This window comes from Poecile atricapillus, chromosome 17 (genome assembly GCF_030490865.1).
Source record: "Poecile atricapillus isolate bPoeAtr1 chromosome 17, bPoeAtr1.hap1, whole genome shotgun sequence".
NCBI lineage: Eukaryota > Metazoa > Chordata > Aves > Passeriformes > Paridae > Poecile > Poecile atricapillus.
The window spans coordinates 3,361,995-3,385,475 of NC_081265.1; the positions used below are offsets into that span (position 1 = coordinate 3,361,995).

Below are 23,481 nucleotides of genomic sequence, written 5' to 3' on the forward strand. Positions count from 1 at the left end.
TAACAGTCACGATTCTCTGTGTGAAATTGTAGCATGAATTTTTATCTTGGTGTTGATGGGTGGTTCCTGATACTCCCCCCTCCTGCACCAAGTGTTCATTTCTCTGGTATCTTGCTTTTTAAATACAGGTTACTCTGAAGTGAAAATGCTCTTGGTTTAAAACATTTTTACCCATTTTGTCAGTTAAAAGAAAAGAACTGAAAAGTAAGGGAACAAGGAAGGACACAGAATGCATTTTTCAGAGAAAGGAATTTAAGTAATAAGGTTTATAGTAATAGAATTCACTTGCTCCATCAGGTGACATTTAAAAATATTTTCCATTTTTTGAAAACTGGAAATATAAGGAAAACATGTAGGAAAAGAAATAGACTTGCTGATTAAATATTTTATCATGCAATCACTGACATAAAAATAATGACAGAGCTGTTGAGATACATTTTTGCCTGTCTTATCTTGCAAATCCTTCTTTTACTTTTGGACTTTTGACACCTTCCAGTCAGGAGTTTCAAAGCAACAGGGCTTTTAGCTCTATCAACATTTCATCACCCACTGATTTATGTGTGCAAATTGTTTGCATATGTCAGATTTAAACAAAAACTGTTTTGGAGGCACAGCAAACTTTTCAAGTTGACATATAAAGTTCACCTCAGAAAGCCAGCTGAAAATTTGTTTCTTTGTGTCCTTTCTGTAGCAAATTAGTGCACTGCATCTGCATTATGATATTCTAGAAAACAGGGAAAGAAAAATTATATCATAAAAGTCTAAAGCATGTAGTGCATCAGTAGACTATTTTTTGCTATTTCACATACCTGCATATTGATGCTAGTTTAGAGCAGTTTCTTAGGCTTCAAAGATGGATTATTTCTTCATATGTTGTATTTATACTGATGGAATAAAAAGTTACTGGTTTTTTTCCTGTTAAATCTTTAGCATTTTTTCTAAACTCAAAAAATATGCAAACTCTTCTGTGAAAGGTTTCTTGACAGAAGCCAGCGTTTCAGCATATCTGTCTAATGAAGCTGCTCAGGGAATGGCTGTCATGAAAATGCAAAGACCTGTGGGTGGCATAAAGCCATTCTGACATCCTGAATATGGGATCCTTTTCAGGCAGACTCTGAACAACTCCACAAATTAATCATTACCTTAAGATAGGATAGCACTGGGATGTGCATTGCATTTTCATAAGAATGAGAAATAACTCGGCCAGGATTGAAGGCTCATGTCCTGTATTCGCTGTATTCCTGCACTGCCAATAGGGGAGGTCTGGTTTCCTCTCAGCTGACCTTCTGAGATGTTTCTCTGTAATTTCACACTGCTCAGCCCTGTGGCCCAGCTGTACCTCTCTGTTTCAGAAGCAGGAGCAGGAGCAGAGCTGTGTGACACAAGGCTAACCAGCAGGAAACTGAGAGTTCTTTGGCTCCTCTGTGTGTAGAAGACCACAGTGAAGCCTAAGTTTTCATCCCTGAACTCTTCCATCTGCAGTGCTGAGGTGACCCTGTGGTGAATTTGGGCTAAAGAATTTTAAGCTGGTGTCCCAGGTGTTCATTCCCTCTAAGGTCAAGGAGATAAAGTTACTGAGCTTTTCATGTAATCAAGAGTTGCTCTCTGAGCCTTGCAGGCTGCAAGTGATCACTGTAACTGTATCCTCTGTATTCTCCCCTTTTTTCTCTTTGTACTCTCTGTAATATGCCTCCCACTCTCTCTTTTAAATCCTTTTTGTAGGAGGTTAATTTCAAAAATGTAGCTTTCCATCCTTGTTGGGTTCAAGTTATCTTAAGCTGCTGCAACCATTGTTAATGTTTAGATGTTGAGTGGAACACTTTCAGATCCAGCCCAAATTCCTCTGGGACTTAACTGGTACCCTCTCTTTCTCCAGTGTTAAAAATTATTTGTCTATTTATTTCACTTTTTATTGCACCTTGTAGACAGTGATTTGTCCATGCAAGGACCTTCCTTAAGGGAAATTTGTTTCTTTTAGGATATGGGGGAATGTGTCCTCAGGCACATCCTGTGACTCTTGGGGATGTCCTGTGCAGGGCTAAGAGTTGGACTTGATGGTCCTGGTGGGTCCCTTCCAGCCCAGCATATTCTGTGATTCTGTGGCCTTGGCCAAATGGACTTTTGATATTAAATTGCCCATTATCCACTGGATCTGCTCTGGCTGTGTACCTGCTGACCTCTTTAAACACAAATTAACACATGACTTCTCCTCACTGAAGCTGTCTTAAATTTCACTCTGTGTTTATGCATTCAAGCTGTGGTAGTCAAACATTTTTTTTTTTTATTTTTCTTGAGTAATAGGAACCACTCTCATATGCTCTTTCTCAATTTTCTGTTCAATACATTGAATAGATGATAGCAAATGAAAATCATGTGAAAAGCAAATTACTACAACTCCTGTCCTACTTGGTGAAAGTATAGAATTATAATTTAATGCCAACACAACATACTGAATTAATTGTAAATGCAAAGATTCAATCTTTAGAATACCAACTAAGATTTTTTTTTACCATGGCTATCTGCTTTACTGCATGTAAGCACAAAACTTCAAGAGAGGATTTTTGATTACTGTTTTTTCAATTCTTATTCCTTTAAATCATCAACTCTTTGGGGACTGTTTCTTAAAGAGAATCACAGAGGTAGCAATAATGCTAATAGGATTTTAGGTGGTTTATTAATATATTTTGCAAGTAATATTTATCAGTGCACCAGTATTTGCATATTATATTAGAAGTTGTTTTGCCAAGTGCTGGTTGGCAGGATGTCATGTTCCCTGGTTTCCATTTGGAGCTGTGAACTCTTCTGATTGTTCTATCTCAGAAAGGAGTTAACATTTGCTTTATTTTAGATCCTAGCTCTTGCAGGATGAACAGCATCTAAACTAACAGGGTCTTGTGCTCCAGGAGTAATTCCGCACTTTGTCACTGCCAGGAGCAAACACAGTTCTGCTGTTCTTTCATCACCACAGCCCTGGTTCATGCCCAGCAAACACAGAATTATCCGTCTTGAAAACAGAGATAAATTTCCATGTCCGTGTTTAACTTTGATTTGTAGTTACATTTTCGCTCTAACCTCCTCCCACTGACTGTAAATCAGTAAGTGAAAAGCATGCCACGTACACAATCTGCAGTCAAGCATTTGATATGCTTGTAATTAATTGACAGCATTCCTATACATGCTGGTCAGCAAGATTAATGCCCTTCTCAGGTCCACTTCTACACAGTGAAACCACTGGGAGTTTCTCTTCCTTTGCAGTAAGAATACAAAAATATGAACTTAAGAGAGGATTCATTGAATGAAGACACACAAACTGTGTGTGACATGCAAGACAATTCTGTCCTGAGCTGCACTCTGTAGAGCTCTGCTGGCTTTAGGTAAAGTGCTTTGTCTTACTCTCCCACAAAGTACCACAAGTAATTTTTGCATATGACATTCACATTTATGTGTTCTTTAAACTGTGCTACCAGAGGACCAAATTTTGTTAGAAAATTTAAACTGTTTCCTAGGGACTTCTAATAAAATTGTAAACCTGATGATTTGCTAAATGATACATAATATGGACAAAATGGCACAAGATGAAGAATGATTTTTTCTGCTTAGTAGATAGCTAGGAGGAATGAGCCTGGCTTGGTAAGCCAGTACCTTTTTCTGTTGTGGCATTTGTTGCTTTGCTGCCTCATCTTCTTCAGCAAGTGAGTTAACAGCCAAAAATCTTCTCATGTGGCCCCTTGTTCTAGAGCTACAAAATTACATTGTCCTCTGTTGATATCTGAAATCCTGTGTTTCTCAGGAGAAAGTGTGTTTTCCTCAGAAGAAAATTAAAACATCCCATGACTACAAGTTCAGGAATCCTGGCAGCTCCAGCTGTGCTCCACATTCATTTAGGAATGACTTCAGCATTGGGACCTCTTCATTTTGCTGTTCGTGCTCTCCTGTAGTGGCTGCAGTCCTGGAATTGATGGCCCGTGGAAGCTTTTGCTGCCAGGAATGGGGGAAATATGCAAATATAATAATCTTCTGAATCATCTTGTAGAAGGCATTGCTGTAGTCTGAGGCAGAATTATAAACCATCAAAACATGCAAATCACGTTTGTGTGAGTGACATAGTGAGGGTGTCCCTGTGCTTAAGTAGGGCATTACTCAAAATAGTACTATTCCAGCTTTCCATGGGAAAGTACTTTCTGTTCAGTGAGATGTTTTCTTTCTCTACCTAGTCATCAAAAACACCATCAATCCCATTTCCAGTGAGGCAAACTTCTGTGGAATGTGACATTCATTATTTCCCTTACTTGATAAGAGCTGTAGACCTAGATTTGCACAGAATGCAATGCATACTTTTTTAAAAAAAAAAAAAAAAATCTGCTTGAAAAAGGGCTTGTTCAGAAGAACTGGGCACCAAAAATTTGATTTTCTGGCTAGATGCAAGAGAGGTAAATTCACTCTTTCTGTAGTTTTCATGCACTTTAATGCAGAGAAGGAAATAGGAGTGAGTTTGTTGGAGTCATGATATAGAGTATATGGCTGGAAATAATTCAAAGGTAACCTCCTGCTGCTCTTGCTGTGTCTGTTGAAGAAAAGAACGTTATTACAGCAGACAACAGTCAGATGAAATTTCAGAATTGATATATTACATAAATAGAATATACTGTGCACATTATAATCATGCTACCAATTTAGTGAATGTTTTTGGTGGAATTAACAAGATAAATTAAAATCTACACAGGCTATAAGCATATTATTCACCCAGCTGCCTTCCTGGACCTCCAGCCTTGTTCTTCTTTCCTCTGCATGCATGGAATTTGTGCAGGCATCAAGAGTTTCATGCCAATGTATGAGGTGGCTGTCAAACAAGATCCAGTGAACAGAGGCAATGGCATTTTTCCCCCTCAGTATCCCAAAGTGTAATTGCACACAAATATATCATTGCTTATCTGGATCTAAACAGAAGCTTTAAAACCTCATAGAGCACAGGAATGGGTGTGTCATTTTTATGTTACTTTACATGGCTTCAGCTTGTATCCTGTAAACTAAAATGTTCTGGGCCTTGCTATTTATTTTTCCAGTTTCTATGAGCTTAACCATTTAGGATGATCCACCAGTTCGGTTTGAGGCACAAAATGGGGTGTATTCATGCAAGTCCTGGTGCATGTGTCCTGATGAACATCAAATTAATAGTTTGAGTCACGGAGGTTAAAAGGAATTTCAAGTGCTGCTTTAATGAGGACAGACAGGAACATCTTTTGATACCTTGTACTGAATTTAAGCAGTTGCCTATCTGATATACTTTATAGTGGTGCCCGCTCCGCTTCCATAATTATGGGCCTGTCAGCATTTCCATTACTAACCCCTATATTATAGCTGAAAATATCACTCCAGGATGAAGTTTTGTACAAAGCCTTTCAGCTGTGAACGAAGAAGCTTTCAAAATTAATTTTGCTGCTTCTCCAATTTAAAAAATGAAGTTTTGCTGTTGCTTGTTCAACTCTGTATTAATGTCTTGTTTTCAGAAAAAAAACCCCACAGGGTCAAAATGCTGATGTTTGTTTCCTGTAGTGTGAATATAACACATTGAAAAGATAAGAACTGAAAGCTGAATGCTTTTATTTAACCACAAAAAAAAAGCGCAAGCAGGAAAAAGTACATCTGCAAGCTGCCTCTCTGAGCTCAGAGCCACCTCACTTCATTTTCACCTGTCTGCAAAGATTTCAGTAGCCTCTGTCCTTTTGCACAGGTTCCGAAACAGCAGGGAAATTACAATTTTGGATTGTAACTAAATTGTAATTTTGTATTGTTAGACTGATTTAAAAGTTGTTATTTAAGAATTCAAGGGCACTTAGAATTAGGAGGTGTCAGAATCAATATTGCCCATATAGTTTTGGTTTGCCTGCTTTTTGAATATATTTTCCTTAAAACTGGCTCCTGAAAAGGCTGGGTGAGGGTGGTGTGAACACCATGTTTTCATGATATAATTTTTTTGTCTCTTTTTCCACTAAGTTATATCTCTGAAACTGGAACCAGTGTCTATACCATGGTATTGAGTGATGTTTATCACTAAAGTGTCTGAATGTTTACTAAATATTAATCAATTTATTTTCAATATTCTTTTGTAAATGAACAAGTTCTATAATTTTGCAGATGATGAAAGTCTGTATTGAGACAATAGGTGAAAATATTCACCTTTTTTTGAGTATTTAACACTTGGAGCTTGATTTTCCAGGGTGGAATTGGAAACACAGTTCTCATAGACTTTAGCAGCTGGCAATCTGGTAAATATTTAGCATTTCTCCAAATCAGATCTCTTGTGTTGAGTGGGGTACACAGATGATGAGGAACAAGAGAATAGCAATTGCTTGTGAAAAATTTGGGATTAAGTGATTTGCTTTGTGTTACCTCCATTGCTTAAATGTCATCATTCCTCATCCTCCTGCACCACGGCCAGGCCCTCGTGCTGGTGATGCCCAGAGGATTCGCACTCATGTGGAGGCTTCACTTCATGTGACCTTGAGCTGGCACTGTTTGCCCTTCCCAGAATGTTTTTCAGCACTTCAGCAAAAGGAGCAGAAGCCCTACGTAAAATCATCCACATTAGCATGCAACTGCCTTGACTAGGGAGCAAAAGTGGTACATGATTATTTAATTGTGCCAGTGTTTAGGTACCCAAGTGTATTTAGACCCAATCAGACAGCCATCCCTTTCTGTAGCTCCTGGCTTTACTAGCTGAGTAAGGTTTCCTTAAGCTTAGCTTTTGGTTGTAATTATCTTGCAAACTTCTGAGAAAATAAAGAGCTTGACTGTCATAGAATCACAAAAGGGTTTGGGTTGGAAAGGACCTTTAAAGGTCATCTGGTCCCACCCCTTGCCATGGGCAGGGCCATCATGTGATGTGTGATCATCCGGCCTCATGTGAGCTGCTGCTCTTATCACCAGTGCTGGGACCTTGGGATGCACTGCACAGGCTGCTGCACTTGAGATAATGGAAGTAATGGATAAAACAAGCATTTCGAATGTACACAGTGCCATATGATAGAAGAGAATAAGCAATAGAAAAAAACTGTGGTAAAGAACACGAGAAACATATATCCTAAATATAGTAGGATCTGTGAGAGTGTGCAGTAAGAACAGAGTATTTTGATAATTCTTCTGGAAAGCCCTAAAAAGCTTCTTTGAGAATATGGAGCTGTATTTGCAAAGACTTACATTTAAAGGTTTATATTTAGCCAAGGGATTTTCATGCATAAGTATTTATGCAAAGACTACATGTCTGTTGAATTTCAAGTCCCTTTCCTAGCTCCCTGTAGGCATAGGAGACTTCCAAAGAAAATGAAATTCTGACATTTATTTCCAATACAATGAATCATTTTTATTTAATAGTTGCTATTATTTTTACCAGCAACTGAAACATTCTGGAGCCATTTTCATTGTGGCTTTCTGAGCCTGGAGTAGACACAGTAAAACATCTTGCAACTAGAATTCAGTGGTATTTTTACCAGCAGAAGAATCTCTAGTAATGGCAGTTGTTAGCCAGTTAATGACTGGTCCTCTGTTACTTTCTCTGTTCATACTTGAGATAAAAATCTCTTCAATGTAAGTGGTTCAATTTTGTATTACTGCAACTGATAACACAAATTTTAAATACAATTCTGTTAACAGAAAAATACCACTATGTATTTACACAATACACTGCTTATGTCAGTGTTAAAATAAATAGTTAATGTTAACATAAACTTGTGTTTTACTTAACTGGCAATGACCTGCTGCAGTATCAACATCATTGTTAGCAATATAAACAGACAGCTAGTAAATACACAACACATGCAGTAAAGTGCCTTCATTGGAATTACTGTCAGAGCAAGACTGGATTAAGTCAAACTACCAGCTGCTTTTGATATTTCAGGCCAGATTCAGCAAGACAGTGGCTGTGATCAAGTCAAATACAGATCAGCAGGACATGAGAATGGTTATTTGGATTCAGCTACAAGCTCCTTTATCTTTTGTTCAAAAAAGAGCAGTAATAAAACAGAAGTTCTAGTTAAGAAAAGCTAAGAGGGAGCTAAGGGAATAGAGACAGTCCTGAGGGCAATATTGGGTTGGTTATCTCCACCTGGATTACCTGCAAACATTGGCCTGAGTGTTGGAAACAATCTCACCCTGGGAGCACAGAGCAGTTCAGCCAAACAAGTCAGCCCACACTGAGCTCACACTGCAGTCCATGTCTGTGTTATTTTTATTATTTTCATGTTATTTCACAGGTTAATTATTTGACAGCTCTTAAAACTCATCTTCTTTCAGCATCTTTTTCCTATAACCTTCAAAACCACATCTAATCTTTCATTTCAAGAAAATTTTGGGCAGTTACACTTCTTTGAGCTTCTCACTTAGTAACTACTCCTACAAATCTTTAGGCTGGTGATGTTCTCTGAGAGGCTATCTGAGGTGAATTTCTTCTATCTTTTACTGTATTTCTCAAAGGATAAAACAGCACACTTTCGTTCATCGTTTTGAATTCTTGCAAGGGCAATTTCAATTTTAGGAATTTCATTGAAGTTTTTGTGATGTATAGAAAATTATTTTGAGGATGATACCAAGTGGTAACTGCGAATTCATTTAATGTCACTTTTTCCTTCTGATGTCATTGGAAGAAAAAATGTCGCTCAAATGGCCTTAAGGAAACATTTGGTCTATGGATGAGTGGAGAGGCAAGCGAGTCTCTGCAAATTTCCCTTTGGGATTGCATTTCTAGACTTGAGAAAGTGAATATTGTGCTTCATTGTTACCCTAAATGTGTGTCCTCGCAAAGATGGGACAGTGACACCACAGTGACGTCTGCCAGTTACTCATGTGGCAAAGGTACTAAAATGCAGAAAACCTTTTGCATCATACTGACTTCACAGGCACTTCAGCTGCAAAGATGAAAGCATTCATTTTGTAAAGGTTGAGAGTTTTGTAATATGAATGTCACCAACAGATAGAAAAGGAAGGGAGAGAAAAGGAACTGAAAATGGAATGGCAAGGAATAGTGTAGTATTACAGCCCTGCAGGACTGCCTTTAACAGTCCTTTGAGTGGAAAACCAATGCTAGTTTGATCTTCCTGTTGTAATGAAATTACTGAATTATCCTTTCATGTCCACAGATAAAAAAAGAAAAAGAGAAACTTGATCATTCATAGGCATTTATTGATATGAATGACCTTTAGCCATCCTGGCTGTCTTTGTGTCAGAGAAGTCAGTTGTTGAATAGTTGAGGCTGTCAGGGCTTGGTGGCACAGTTGAGGACTGGAATAACTATATAAATAGCAAGCCTCAAATTCAAACCCTCTGGCTGTAGAAGAGCATGTTGTGTCTCTGCAGCACACATCAGGGCTGAGAGGAAAAATGGAAGGTCTATTTTTAAGAAAAAGAGCCTTCCCAAGTTAAGGCAGCTGCATGAGAGTTTGGATCTCCAGTTTGTGAGTGACTTTCAGGGAGTCCCCTGCAGTCAGTGTGTTCTGTACCAGTCGTTTTCTAAATTTTGTTAGGAGACCACCAAGAGCCAGCAGATTCATAATGCTGCATTGTCATCCTTGTTCTGTCCATCCTATTTTTTCCTATCCTATTTTGCCCATAAAAAAAGAAATAGAGGAAGATAGAAAACTGCCATGAGAGCTGGATCTGCTAGAAATATTACTTTGGGGTGATGCACATTTGCTCCACATGGAATTTTCTGGCCTTTGTGAAGGCAGCTTCAACAGGTCATGTACGAAATACTGTATGAACCCAAGGCTGAAACTCACACTTCATTTTCTCTCTTCCACATACTGTAATTCAGGTGCTAGAATACAAATCTTTTAATTGTTCTCAGTAGCTCAGGAAGAACTGGGCAATTCCTGTCGCTTTGACATTAGAGACAGAAATTCTCCAAGTTGTGAAAGAAGAGCCTTGAACCATCACTAAAACCAATTGAGTTGGTTTTACACACAGTTTGCCCTTTTGGAAACCCTGTTTGCTTGTTGGATCTAAGCTTTTGTATTCTCTGTTGATGGTCATTATGTGTTTGTTTGTTAGGAATTATTGGAAGAATGAGAAAATAAAGCAATAATCAGTCATGCTGGCCAGACTCTGTAGTTTTAATGTTGCTAAGTGCCATGGGAAAATGACATGAAAATGCTTGTCATCCAGCAGCCCTGATTACAACCTTGAGTCTTTCCTTGCCTTAAAAGAGCTTTGTTTACAACACTAACTTCTCTTCTGTGTTTAGGCCTCACTTCAAACACCTTAAATATTTTTCAATAGTAATTAAAGGTTTTGAAATTTAAATTTAAAGAAACAAGTTGAAAAATAAAGTTTTTTTTTATTTTTTCATTTCTACCCCCTTTTTGGAATTAAATATTATTTTTAAGAACACTGTGTTATCTGTTCTATTTTATTGTATACCTGGGGTGCGTTTTCTTTTTTAAAGTAACTTCATTTCTATGTTTAATTTTTTTTGTGTGAGTTATTGGTAACCCAGATTATATCAGGTGGCTGTTCATCTAACTCAGAATCATGACAAGAGAATGGGCACACAGCAGGTTTACTATAGAAGGTAGGAGTATAGGTCAGCTAGAGTATACAGAGGATAAAGAATGTAACAGATAGTAGAATATATACATGAACCTTGTGTGCATTGATGGATCCCACTGGGAATACCAGGATTCTTCCCACATATTGCCCTACATGCCAGCATTTGTGCTCGCAGCAAGATGACCACTTGGCTCCAACAGAAGTGACACTGTGAGCTTCCCACAGAGCCAAACTGGTGGCTGCCTCTTGGTGACAATTGTGACCAGCTGAGGCAGTAAATTGCTCATTACCATCCTTTCAATCAAAGAGTAGAATTAGATGCATTATTTTTGGGGGGTTTAACTAATTGTCTGTGGCCTGAATAGAAGAAAATATTACAGAAGCACTGCTTAGCCTGGCTGTCTGTGGTGGCTTTGCTAATCCAAGACTGGGATGTAGGTGTGTGAGATGCTGAGGATCAAGGAAGGTGTAGCTGAGGTATATCCCTGCTCTGCTGTTCCACTGTGTAGCTTTAATTTGTGTGTCTGAGGTGCTGGAGGCAGTTCAGCCGTGGCAGTGAGGAATTCAGAATGCCCAGATGGTTATCTGCCTCTCAGGAGAATCCTGCAGTCCATACACAGCACAAGGCAAAACAACCTCAAAAAAAAAAAATAGAGAGAAATAGAGAATTTAGGTGTCCAGGTTGGATAATTAACCATTAACATTCCTTATGTGTATTCATTCTGTGAATGAATGTGAGAGACAGAGGAATGGAATATTCTAAAGATTAACAAGTGGCTGGAAAGTGACAGTGTGGATCCTGCAGGAAAAGTTTGCCATGAGCTCCCACTAAAGCTGTTCCCTGAACTCTTTGCTAAAATCTTTCTAGTCAAGCTCCCAGGCCCAGCATGAAATACCAGATGTTAGAGGTTTCACTGTTTTGGTAACACCTATCAGGCAGTGTGACATCCTCTCCCTCTCTTCCCACCCCAAAAGTGTTCAAATACAGGAGAGAGATTTAAAACAAATCTGAGAAACTGGCCACAAAAGCACTCAATTTGTTAGTGAGGAAATTCTTCAACAGGCATTTACCCAATCTTTGATCTGTTGGAGATATCCCTGAGTATTCCCATTAAAGCATGGCATTATCTGGTTAACAAAGCTGAGAGTTCATAAAGTTTTTAGAATAAAAAAATTTGTCATGAAAATGTTTCACAGTCACAAGCCTGTAGAAATAGTAGAAACTATCTAAACCACCGTAAAAGCAATGTTATAACTTAGAAATAATGCAGATATGTACTGCTGTAAATGTTTGACTGAACCACATGCATTTAAAAGCATGTTAGACTGAAATTAAATTACTGACCAACCTGTGAGACCTGTTTGGGCATGGACATTTTTAGTGAGTTTCATTTATGTTTTAATATTTTCTTCCATCTTTTTCCTTAATTATATCTTTTTGTGTTTCCCAAGGAATAATTTACAGGCACATGCCATATGTCAAAGAATTCTCCAAGTTTGTCCAAATTCTTTATTTTTATGAAAAGTAATAGGGAAGGTCAAGCTGTGTTGCCATGCAACAAGTTTGTGGTCTTGCTGTCTGCTCTTTCTGCATGCTATAAAAAAATCAAAAATGTAGGAGATAAAGAGCTTTCATTGGGTTGCCATTGCTGCAGCAACCACTTCCTCTCTGAGTGTGAACCAATGACAGGAGCGTTTGGGGAGGAGAAGGCCCTGGGTGGCAGGAAAGGAAGCGATGATCTCTTTGTATTTTTAGACTCTGATGAGGAGAGGTTTTTGTTCAGCTTGTGTGTGTGTGTGGTTTTAGTTTGGGGTTTTGTCAATTATTGTAGTCTACAGTAGAATGCTTTAGATTAATTCTTTTTTTCCAAACCCAGCTTTTTACAGGGTGTGTGCACTTTGAGCTGCATGTTTTCCATTTCAAACATGTGTCTTAGACAGCAGATTCCAGCCTGGAGTTCTCACATAAACGATGCTCCCACGACTGTGTCAGAGCACTGTGCTGGTCTAAGAGACCGCAGGAAGAAAAGCAGGTTCTCTATACAGAATTCTTATCTATTTTTACATTTTGTTGTTAGGGCTTTCAGCTCTATTCCCTGGTGCTACTGTACACCATGAACTCTTATACCCAAAGGATCCGTTCCAAGTGACGCAGCTGGCTCTAACTAATGAGGAAGTGGTTAACTGGAGTAGGGAGTGCAGGAAAACTGTTTATTCACTTACGTACAAAGCTCTCTGCAGTCAACAGGAGAGGCTTTCCATTGGACTCAATAGGATCTGTTCCAGCTGAAGTGGCCTTTTGGAAACTTCTTTGTACTTGGAAGTTCCCAAAAGGGCAGAACAAGAAACAAAATTCTTGTGGCGGAAAGAAAGATATTCCCGCTTAGAGGTATTGAGAAACTGATTTATCTGTTGCTGGTGGTGTACAAGCTACTTCAGAAGGTGCACAGTCCAGCACAGAACCAGGAGCTGCTCATTCCTCTACTATCCCTGCTGATCATTACTTCTGGTTTCGGTATCCAGAGGGGTAAGGCAAGGATATCTATCCCTGAAGAGTTTTTTAGTTCCCTGGTGCATGGTCAAGGCTCCATTAGTCCCACTGGATTCTCTCAGATGCTGATATCTGCACTGATAAATTGCCAGTTGTATCTTACAGCCCCTGCATAATCAGAATGTAGGTATCTCTGTATAGCTTGAGAAACTATATCCCATTTTACCCAAGCATTATCACCCTCTCTAATCTTCCTAAGTATGATGAACCCATGTTCTGTGTTGGTTCAAATCTGCAGGTTGTAGTTTCCTGCACCTCCCTCTGCACTGTTTCCAGGTTCTGTCCCAGAGGAGATGCTGTGTTTGTGTAATGTTCTAGACTTCCCTTACAGAACACTAAAGCCAGATTAGCACTGGTGGAATGCCTAATGCTGTGGCCCCATCTGGCAAAAACATCTGGAGACCATACAGCTTCACATTCCTGGATTATGATAAAACTGAATTAAGCCTATAGAGTCCCTTGTCAGGAATTCTTTGCCTTCATCCTCCCTTTAGTCTACATGTGGTATTGAAAGAATGTCTGCTCTGGAAGCTTTTCAGTCAGGAATGTGGTCCTTCCTGGAAATTTTGCTTATACTTACGTAAGAGCTTCTGTTCTGTGTAGTGCTGGAAGGCAGCAATTCTGCTCAGCTGTACATTGTCAAAGAACTTGCATCTTCAAGGTGGAGAAGTTTGAAATGAAAGATTGTGTGCTCTAACTCTAGACAAACACATGAGCACCCTGACCCCTGCAGCGTGTGCAACCCAGGTGTCAAAGCTGCTTTTTGTTCTGCAGCAAAACCCAGGTTTCCTGCCCAAGAGTTTATTTGGCTGCAGTTTTGATTTTCCATAAGTCAGTAGCAGACAAAACTATTTCTCCCCTAAACGTGCTCCCAACATTTATTACAGATTCGTGCATGTAACACAGACATAAGTACAAAAGTACTAAGTTTCTATGGTAGTGATTCATTTCAGCACAGGGGGATTTTGTCACAGATATATGGAGTAAGTACTTAAATTGAAAACGTTTGTTCTAATTAACTAAAATGGAGAAATTATATCTTCTTTCAGTACTAGTTTTGAGACTTCAGTGTATCTCAAAAATATGGGGAGGAAAGTATGTCTTCATTTCCTTCTTATGCAATTGCTCTCATGTGCTTCCTTCCATCAGATGACTTCAGATAACCTTAATATTTTCATCATCCTGATCCCTGAGTTAGATGCAGAGATGCAGGAGTGACCTCGACTATTTACAGACACTGGATTCTTTATAACATTATTTTTATCTACAGGATGCAGGAATAAAACAAGTGCATTTTAAAAATTAAATGGAAGTCGGTTTTATTTTAGAAGATCAGAAAGTAGGATGAAAATGAAATGAAAGTAGGAAAATCAAATGAAATATTCTGGACTGTGAATATATTTTTATTTCACTGTAAGTAGCAAACAAAATTTCATTTTCTTCTGAATAAAATATCAGAAGGCAGATTGGATTTGTCTTGTTCAGCTTGTTACTACTAAGTACTAAATTCTGATGCTGTTTTATTCATTGTAGATTGTGCATACTAAGAAAGTTCTCGTTTTTTCATATTTATAAGCAGAATTATATTGCCTAAAATGTGTTGTAAGGAACTTGCTTGCCAAAAAATGTAATTGCAGAATTATTCCCTGCTGTGATTCTGACAAAGTTTATGGAATCCTTTGTAGTCTCTTTGGTGCTTCTAAACTCAAAGTTTACTCAGTTTTTTTTCTGAAACCACTGAATTCTCTGCACTTGAAAGTTGATGGCATTGGTGTGAGAGATTTTTTTAAGTCATAAAAATGAGTAATTACTGAAGAAGAGTAATTAGAGAAAAGGAGCCTGAGGGGAAGGAAGATCTACTTAAACATCAGGCAAATACCATTAGCCATGCAGAAAGAGAAAATAATTTCTAAAAGCACGAATAGATGCACACGTGTTTGGTTCACTTATAGTTAAAGATAAACCTAAGTCTCAAGTCTATTTCTGCACTTCATTGAATTTTGAAATGGTCAAAGGACATATGAAACTCTGAATACTCCCGGCTTAAACCAAACTGAATTAAAATAACTAAATTTTTTAAATCCTGCACTTCACAGAAGTCAACCTCCCTGTTCAAAGGCAGCTTTGCAGCCCAGCCCTTTGACACATTCCGTGGCTGGCTGGCCACAGCACATCCCAGCTCTGGCCAGCTGGAATGTGTTTAATATGCGTGGCACACGGGTTTCTTCTCCTCCCCCCAAAAAAATCCTGTTCCTTTTAATGGAAAAACAGGTAACAGCTTCTGCTGTCAGGTTTAATAGAGCAAGCTTTTCTATCACCATCACTGGTCCATGGAGAATGTTACGTTTCACTGTGAGTGAAATAGAGTCCTGTGCCACCCCATGTGCAGGGCTCGTGCCTGCTGCTGGAAGGAGATTGGTGACAGGGATCAAGAGGAATGCCCAAGTTTTTCCATTCTGACTTCTTGGAATATCTGAAATGGAAATAGTGTTTTCCTGGAATATCAGGAAAAGAGTTTATATCACTGAAAAACCTTTAGTAACCTCTACAAAAATTCTGTTGCAGTTTTACTTCATTTACTGCATTCTAAGTTAAAATTTTAAGATATTTACTGAACAGCTCCTTGAGCTTCAGGCTTTAAATTAGCAATGACCTCATGAATGAATTGTTGCAAACAAATAAAATATGCTTTTGCCTTAGAAAAAGCTTGAATAATGTTTGATAGTTATCAAACTGATTGTGCACTGTAAGGCAGAGTGAACTGCACGTGAAAAGCAGGAAGCTGGAACCAAGGCAGGGCATGTTTGCAGACAATCAGAGCAGGGCTGGGAAGATGTGGAGAGTGGTCAGTGTGCAGCACTGACTGTTTAAGATACACAGAAAGTCTCTTTTAGCCGTTCTTTATGTGCACAGAGGATTTTTGAGACAGCCTCCGGAAATGTATCTGCATTCCTTGCAGGAAATACATGGATAAATCTACATAATAGAATATCATCGGTATTTATGTACAAAGCACATAGTGTACGTGGTTGAAAAATGTAACCAGCTGACTCACTGTAAAATATTGTTAATAAAAACTGATTCTTAAAAATTGTATGAGCTTGTACACTCCAGATAAACAGCTGGCTTTTCTCAATAGCACAGCTGGTGTAGAAGCATAAAATGACTACAATTTGAACAGGACATGAGCTATATTTGGCAAAACCATTTGCATGAAAGCTGAACATTTGCAACTTAATTTTCATTTATTTTAATTTTCATTGTACACCTATTAACCAGAGACCTGATCCTATTGGTTTCAGTAGCACTTGTTTGGTTGTAAGGCACTACGTGCCAGGGTATTGTAAACTTAGAGCAGGCTATGTTTCTTCAGCTGGAAACAGCAGAGGAGGATACTGACTTTCAACATCCAGTGTGTCATTGCTGAACTGTCATTCACGGGAATTTAGGCAGATAAAGTATCTTAAGGATGTAATTTCTTCCTTGAAAATGCAAAGCAAACATGAAAGCAATAAGAATGGCACTTCACAGCATGCAAAAGTCAACTGTTCCCACTGCAACTGTTTGTTTGTGAGGCTACAAAAGCATGTTCCCATGAATTTGGGCAACAGTAAAGAATACTGCTGATGCAAGTCAGCAGATGTGTAGTGCTTTGTGATTCACAGATGCATGCAGGAATTAGTTGAAAGAAAAATTTCAAGCTCAACTGTAAACTCTGACTGGTCAGATTCTTTCTTTATTACTGCAGGGAGTGACATTTATACCATCAAATAATTTGCATGATTTGCTGGGGCCTCAAATCACAACAGTGAATTATGCTAAGATTTAGACTTTAGGACCTAGATGTTTGGTGTTATTCCTTGATTGATCCTTTGTATAGATAAAAACAGATTTGCTTTTGAGGACAATAATTTAGAAGTACACCTTTGCTCCTGGAGCCACTTTTTGTATTTGTGCCTCAGGAGCAGCCATTTAAAATACCAGTTCATAAAAACTTCTCTGCACTTCAGATGTTTCTACATGACAGAGAATGCAGTGCAAAGGTGCCTGGTTTGCTCTAAACATCTTAGCTTAGAAACAAGAGGTCAAAGAGTGTATTAGTGCAGATCCACACTGCTGTTTGGCCAGACTAAAGGAGATTTAGGGGCAGGTCAGCAGGCTGGGAATCTGCACAGCACTGCACTGGGCTGTAAGAACCACCCCTCTTCTGCCTTCTCTGTTTACTGTTCATGCTTTCCTTGCAGAATTTCCCAAGCAGTCAAACCCAGCAGGGTTTTCACAGGATCCTAGCCCACAATGTCATTATTTTACCAGGAAAATCACTATTTTAGAAATATAAACCACTACTTTTCACACTGGTAAATTGTGCTACGTAAGAGAGACTTCCAAGTTCAAATTTATATTGAGTTTATTTTCTTCCTGCTTTCTTTCCTGCCTCTCTAGGAAAAAAGGATTATTTCAGTGGCAAGTTTTCTTACTTTGCAGTGGTTACAAGTCTGACTGATTTCTCTCCATAGCAATGTCCTGCAGGAAAACCTTGGGCTGGTGATTATCAAGAGATACCCACCTCCATTGCTTGCAAAGTTGTGGCTCTGTGCCCCAACTGAAACCAAACCAAACCAAATTCCTAATTCCAAAATCAGCCAAGGAGAAACCAATGCAAACCCACCCATATATGAAAAATCAAATACCAGCACACTGCACATTCCTCTGTTCTTGTTAAAACCAATCTAGGAATGTTAATAACAAGGCAAACAAATCACTTTGTCAGAAGCTAGAGCTTGTGTCATGGAAAAGAGTTCCTGAAATTTCTTGTTAATAGACATGAATCATCACCTGCAGGAGTCTGGGGATCAGAGGGCACAGCCTCAGTGCTCCATCAGCCGGGGACCTGAGGGTTCCACTCCCACAGCCACACGAGCCTGAGGATGCATCAGGGTTCACCCATTCCAGATGAAATGATGTCTAATAGTATTAACATGAAGGATTTATGGCTAGTGAGGGAGATAAGAGAAACCACTTCACTTTAAGTAATTATCATTAAAAATGAAAAAGAAATTACAGGTGTGTCTTGTGGTAACAGCACTGCGCTGGAATCTAGATTGAGGCTAAATTCCCTGTTCTACCACAGACATCTTTTTTAAGGTTGATGTATTAATTTATGTTTCAATTAATCAAATATAAAATAAGGTTAATGCTTTCTTTGCCTGTGTTCAGTATCTAACTGGAAGCTTTTCTTATATATAGTAGTGTAGGGCTTAGGTCTTGATCAGGACCTGAAAATAATGCCCTCAACATCAAAACAAACACAATAGGAAACCTCAGTGTATCCTCCTAAACAAAGATATTTACTTAAGCAAGTACATTTCCAAACAATTTATTCCAGAGGTAAAATATCTCTGTAACACTGCTGGGAAGAGATTGCTGGGAGTGACAGGCTGTGCATGTTTGGACAAGTAACTTACCTGGGGATCATCATGTTTGTCTCGTGGTAGTCCTTTGAGGAATTATCAGCAATTGTTTTAAATAATTCAAAACATGGAAAAGTGATGAATAATATTCCTATTAGTCTTTTTAGTAAAAAAGAAATAATATTAAGTCCTGGAACACATTCACAAGGAGCATACAGCATCTTGCAAAGACTATGACTTGAAAATAAATCAGAAATGTACCAATCAATTTTAAGATTGTTTTCTGTGAATGAGACAGCATTCTATAAATCAGAATTCCATAATAAAATTGCTACTCTTTTGCCATAATCAATGCCCTTGGTTTCAGTGTAGCTGGACAGATATAACTGATGATGAAGCTGATTCATTGTATTTCCTTGCTAGAAATAAATCTTAACTAAATTGAGGTCAATGACAAAACAACTATTGCTATCAGTGGAGGCAGGGTTGAACCTACAGAGCTACCTTTGTGCATAAGAACAGATCTGATTCATTTTAGCTGTTGCTGCTCTTCTTCTTTTTTTCTGTTTTACCTTTGCAATTTTCTGAGAACAGGACTAGAAGCCACGGGTGTGTTTTAGTGTTTTAGAACCTGTGTGAGAGAAGTACTTTCCACTGTCAAAATGCAGCTCACCAAACAATTGTTACCTTGAGCAGGCAGAAAAGGCACTCAGTGTATTCCAGACTTCAGCTCCTCTCTGTGGGAAGGAGTTTCACTACTGGCTTAGAACAAAAAATGGAACGAATTGAAATGGCAGCACCATCCCTGATGGTTTAGTCTAGTTACAGAAAAGTAAACGTAGATGAAAGTGTTCAACCATTCTTTTGAATATGAGAATTATGTAAGACAAAGCCAGTGATAAATGTTACATTTTCTGTGAGCATTCAGATAAGAACTTCAAGGAGTCGTATGAAAATTTCAGATACGAGATCATTTTGGCATAATTTCTCCTTTGAAAGAGTTTTTTATATTCCACCTGAAGTTTGAAAGTTTGTACTATAAGACTTGCATTAAATCAAAACTTGAGCAATAGGCAGTCAGGTTGAAGAAAAATTCAGACATGTTTGTACAAAAATTTCTTGTGCAACTTCTGCTGGAGATGGTGGGAGCTCTACAAATGAAAGATGAGCGGGGTGGACCCTTTTTAAATTTTTTTAAATTTTTTTCTTTTTTTTTTTTCTCCCCCTGCTTTCTGAGGAATGAAAGTGCTTCTGGTCTCACTTATTATTTCAAACAAAATCAGATTGACCATCCTTATGCTGTTGTTAGCATGAACCTTGTTTCTTGTGTGACTGAATCCCAACAGCAAACACCATCTGCCTGTTGAAGGAGAAGGCGAGTCAGCACCAAGACAAAGTCTCACTCATTAGGCTTGGGAAACATCAGAGCTACTACCAAAGCTACACAGCAATACCCTTAAAAATCTCTAATTCCACATTCTATGCATTTGTTTATTGAACTTCTTGCTTTGCTATTGAATAAATTTTCCCCTGTTAAACTGAAGAATTTACCAAGGGTTTTTCTTCAGATCTAAATTCATATCAGGTGCCATTGTGTGAAATTTTACTGAATTCCTTGGAACAGTAATGGTCTTGGAAAATTACCTTACAGCTAAGAACACAGAAATTCAGATTGTGATAGAGCAAGATAAATAGTAGTGGCACATCAGTTTACCCTTGCAGGAATAATGTGTGTCAATTACTGTTGTTAAATGACTCTTAAGTGTTATTTTTCCACAATATCCAGAGGAATTAAGAAAAAGCTGTGACTTTTTATTCAGACATTTAAATTCCAGCAAGTTCTAAAAGACACATCTTTGCCTTGGATTTTTTTCATGTAAATAGAAACATACACTTGAAAAAATGCTATTTTATCTGAAATATCAGTTGTGCACGCTCTGATTTAGTAAAGTACTATTATTATTACCATAGTACTGTAGTACTATAGTACTGTTATTTAGTAAGTTAACATTTCTACTCTCTAATGATTTTAACATTTTGTGCAGCAGATATAAAGAAATTGATAGCACAGAAAAGAGCTAAGTTAGCTGCTTTAAAGTGTATGTACAAATGTTTCCTTTGCAGAATGCAGCTGCTTTCCAGCAGAACTGCCCAGCCACTTCAGTAGATATGAAAGGTCATAGAATGGGCTGGGTTGGAAGAGACCTCAAAGCTCATCTCATTCCAACCCCTGCCGTGGGCAGGGATGTCACTCCCTGGACCAGGCTGCTCAGGGCCCCATCCAAGCTGGCTTTGAAGGTGGATATTTCTACTGGAGCAGTGTCAGATCCATAGCTATGGGAAGCCATCACCTGCAGAAGGCGAGGAGCAGTGGGGTTCCTGCAGGAGAGCTGTCCAGCAGTGGTGCCTTCTGTTCCTTTCAGCATCTTCCAAGTGGGAGGCACCGTGCTGAGCAGCCTGGGTTACCTCCTGTGAGATCGTGGGTATGATTGGAACGTGTGTGGTTTTGAGCCTCAGCAGCAGAGAATCTTCCTTTAAGCACTGACTGTGCAGCATCTGGAAAGCAGCACTGACCCTCATCTGCAGAGTGTAATGGGCACAAGGCTTAGCTCCCTTAAACTTCTGCTCAGATTCATTTAGAGTCTTTGGGATTTGATATCTTGGAAGCATTTTATGGTGGGGTAGGTCCATGAAACAACAACAACCTCTGTTAACAAAACACAGTGTTGTGAGGGTATCTCTGGTTCATGATGCTGGAGCAAATGAAGACATCAGTACAACCCCACGGTTTGCTGTCAGTGTGAAAGTACATTCATCTTGGTATTTCTGAGCCAGCATTTCCAACAGAAACTGAGGTGTTTGTATTTGACCATTAAAACTGAGAGCAAAATTGCAAAGGACTACGTGAATGTAGGATATTGATATGTGCAATTATGAAACACTTACCAGAGGTGTCCATGGCAACTAAAATTCATAACTTTATGAGATAATAAAAAAACTCAATAGAGATCATGATCAAAATATTGACTTTCTGTCAAACTATAATTCCTCTCTCTACTCCTCATCTAACCTTTTCAAAGTCCACAGGATACAAATTACTGACCTCTTCCTTTCCATTAGAATATAAGGACCTTATCACCTTTCCTCTTTTCTGCTGTCCTTATCAGTCCACAGGCAGGAAGTCTGTGCTCCCAGGTGGTCTAATTGATACATATCTAATTAAAGGCAAAGCATTTTTTCTCAACTTGTATTCAGCTTCAAAGTGTGTTACTTTGATTTAAGAATTGAAGAGCAGTTTTATGTGCCTGAAAGTTATTCTTTTTCAAAGTGTACTAATTGATCAAATCAAATGTACTACAAATTTTGCCTTCCCTGTGCACCAATACATTCATTTTTGTTAGAGAAAAAGAGAAGACAATTTGTCGTGGATCTAGTTAAAAGCTATGTGTGAGGCTCTTCAGAGCCTTTGAGATTTGGACAAAATGTTCAAATATGATGAGATAGAGAAAAAGGATTCAGTAGAGACAAAGGTAGAGAAGTGGATTAGCAAGTAAAACAATGTTAGGATTTACTCTCTTAAGATGCAGGTTCCAAATTTCTTACCTTCTTGTGGCCTGTTGCTGTAAGGGAATAAATTTGGATTATGTAGAATTGAGAAATTAATATAGGGTACCCTCCATCCTCCTATTCCTTATAATTTTGTTTGGTAAGACTGTTTTGTTGCCAGTTGCTAATAAAGTTTGTGATGGTTTGGGGTTTTTTTCTGAGCTAATTGCTCTTTTTATTTGGGCATTTAAAGTATGAGATAGGATTGCTGTTTATAATATGCAATAACCACAAGAATCTCATCGAGTTTTCTGAGGTCAGACTGTCACAATGCTTTTGTTTGCTTATGCTGAGCTGGTCCTTGGCAGCTTGTGTGGTAGCTCAGCCATTCTCTAAATTAACAGGTTGTTCTTTGTATTTGAAGGGGGATTGATGTGATTGAAGTGATTAGCATGTATATGCCTAAACAAATTGCTCTGGGGGAGAGAGGGATCCAATCAAGAAATCAGGGTTCGTCCAAAGACAGTTTGTTGCAAGAACCCCGGTGTGTTCAAGAGTGTGCAAAGAACTTGAGAATAAAACTTCGGACCAGAAAATGAGCGGAAAAGTACAATTATACTCTCAAATCTTTGTTAATGAAAGTTCAAGGATGTATTTTTGTTAGATTTCTTTGGAGGCAAAAGCCCTGATGTAGATATGAGACATAATGAGAAAAAAATCAAGTGCAACAATTTATTTTTCTGTGATAGCAAAGTTGGGCCAATCCTCAGTGTTTGGCTTCCTAAGTTACTTGGGAGTCCGTAGAAAAATTATCATTAAATACTTAAATGCATTTTAATAATGAAAATATAATTTATTGATATTAATAATTAAATATAATTATTATTATATTTGTAATTATATCATTTATAATAATTATATATTATAATCATATATACAATAATATTATTTATGTTAATAATTTATTATAATTCTAATTTAATAATGCCAAGTCACTCAAACTTCTTTTTTCAAAGAACTTGGAGTCTACATGTTTTTTTCTTAAGAGCTGGTGCTCCTGTCTCTGTGGACCAGCCACAGTTATCCCAAATCTTATTTCAGGGTTTCATTGTGTTGGCAGGGCAGAGGAATCCTGCCAGAATCCCACAGAACTTTTAGAGTTCACCTGCTGGTTAAAGTCCCTTCACATTTCAGCATGTGGAAGCACTGGATTAACTGTTTACTGATTCTTAACTGATATACTTATAAAGTCTAATAATAGAGGACTGGCCTAATTCTTCACATTGGCTTTGTATGCACAAAGGCTTTGTTATTTTTTCCACAAGTGATGCCATGGACTTCATAAGATAATGGTTTTCACCTTCAAACTACCTTTTATTTACACATAGCAGTATCTCATTGACTAAGATTGGCTTTTGAATACATGTGCAACAT

The 23,481-nt window shown here is 38.3% G+C and overlaps 1 protein-coding gene across 1 annotated transcript in view; it reads left to right on the forward strand.

The window, feature by feature from the left end:
• PITPNC1 (phosphatidylinositol transfer protein cytoplasmic 1) overlaps positions 1-23,481 on the forward strand; it is a 73,424-nt gene that overhangs the window by 13,297 nt on the left and 36,646 nt on the right. The gene's annotated exons all lie outside the window — the stretch shown is intronic.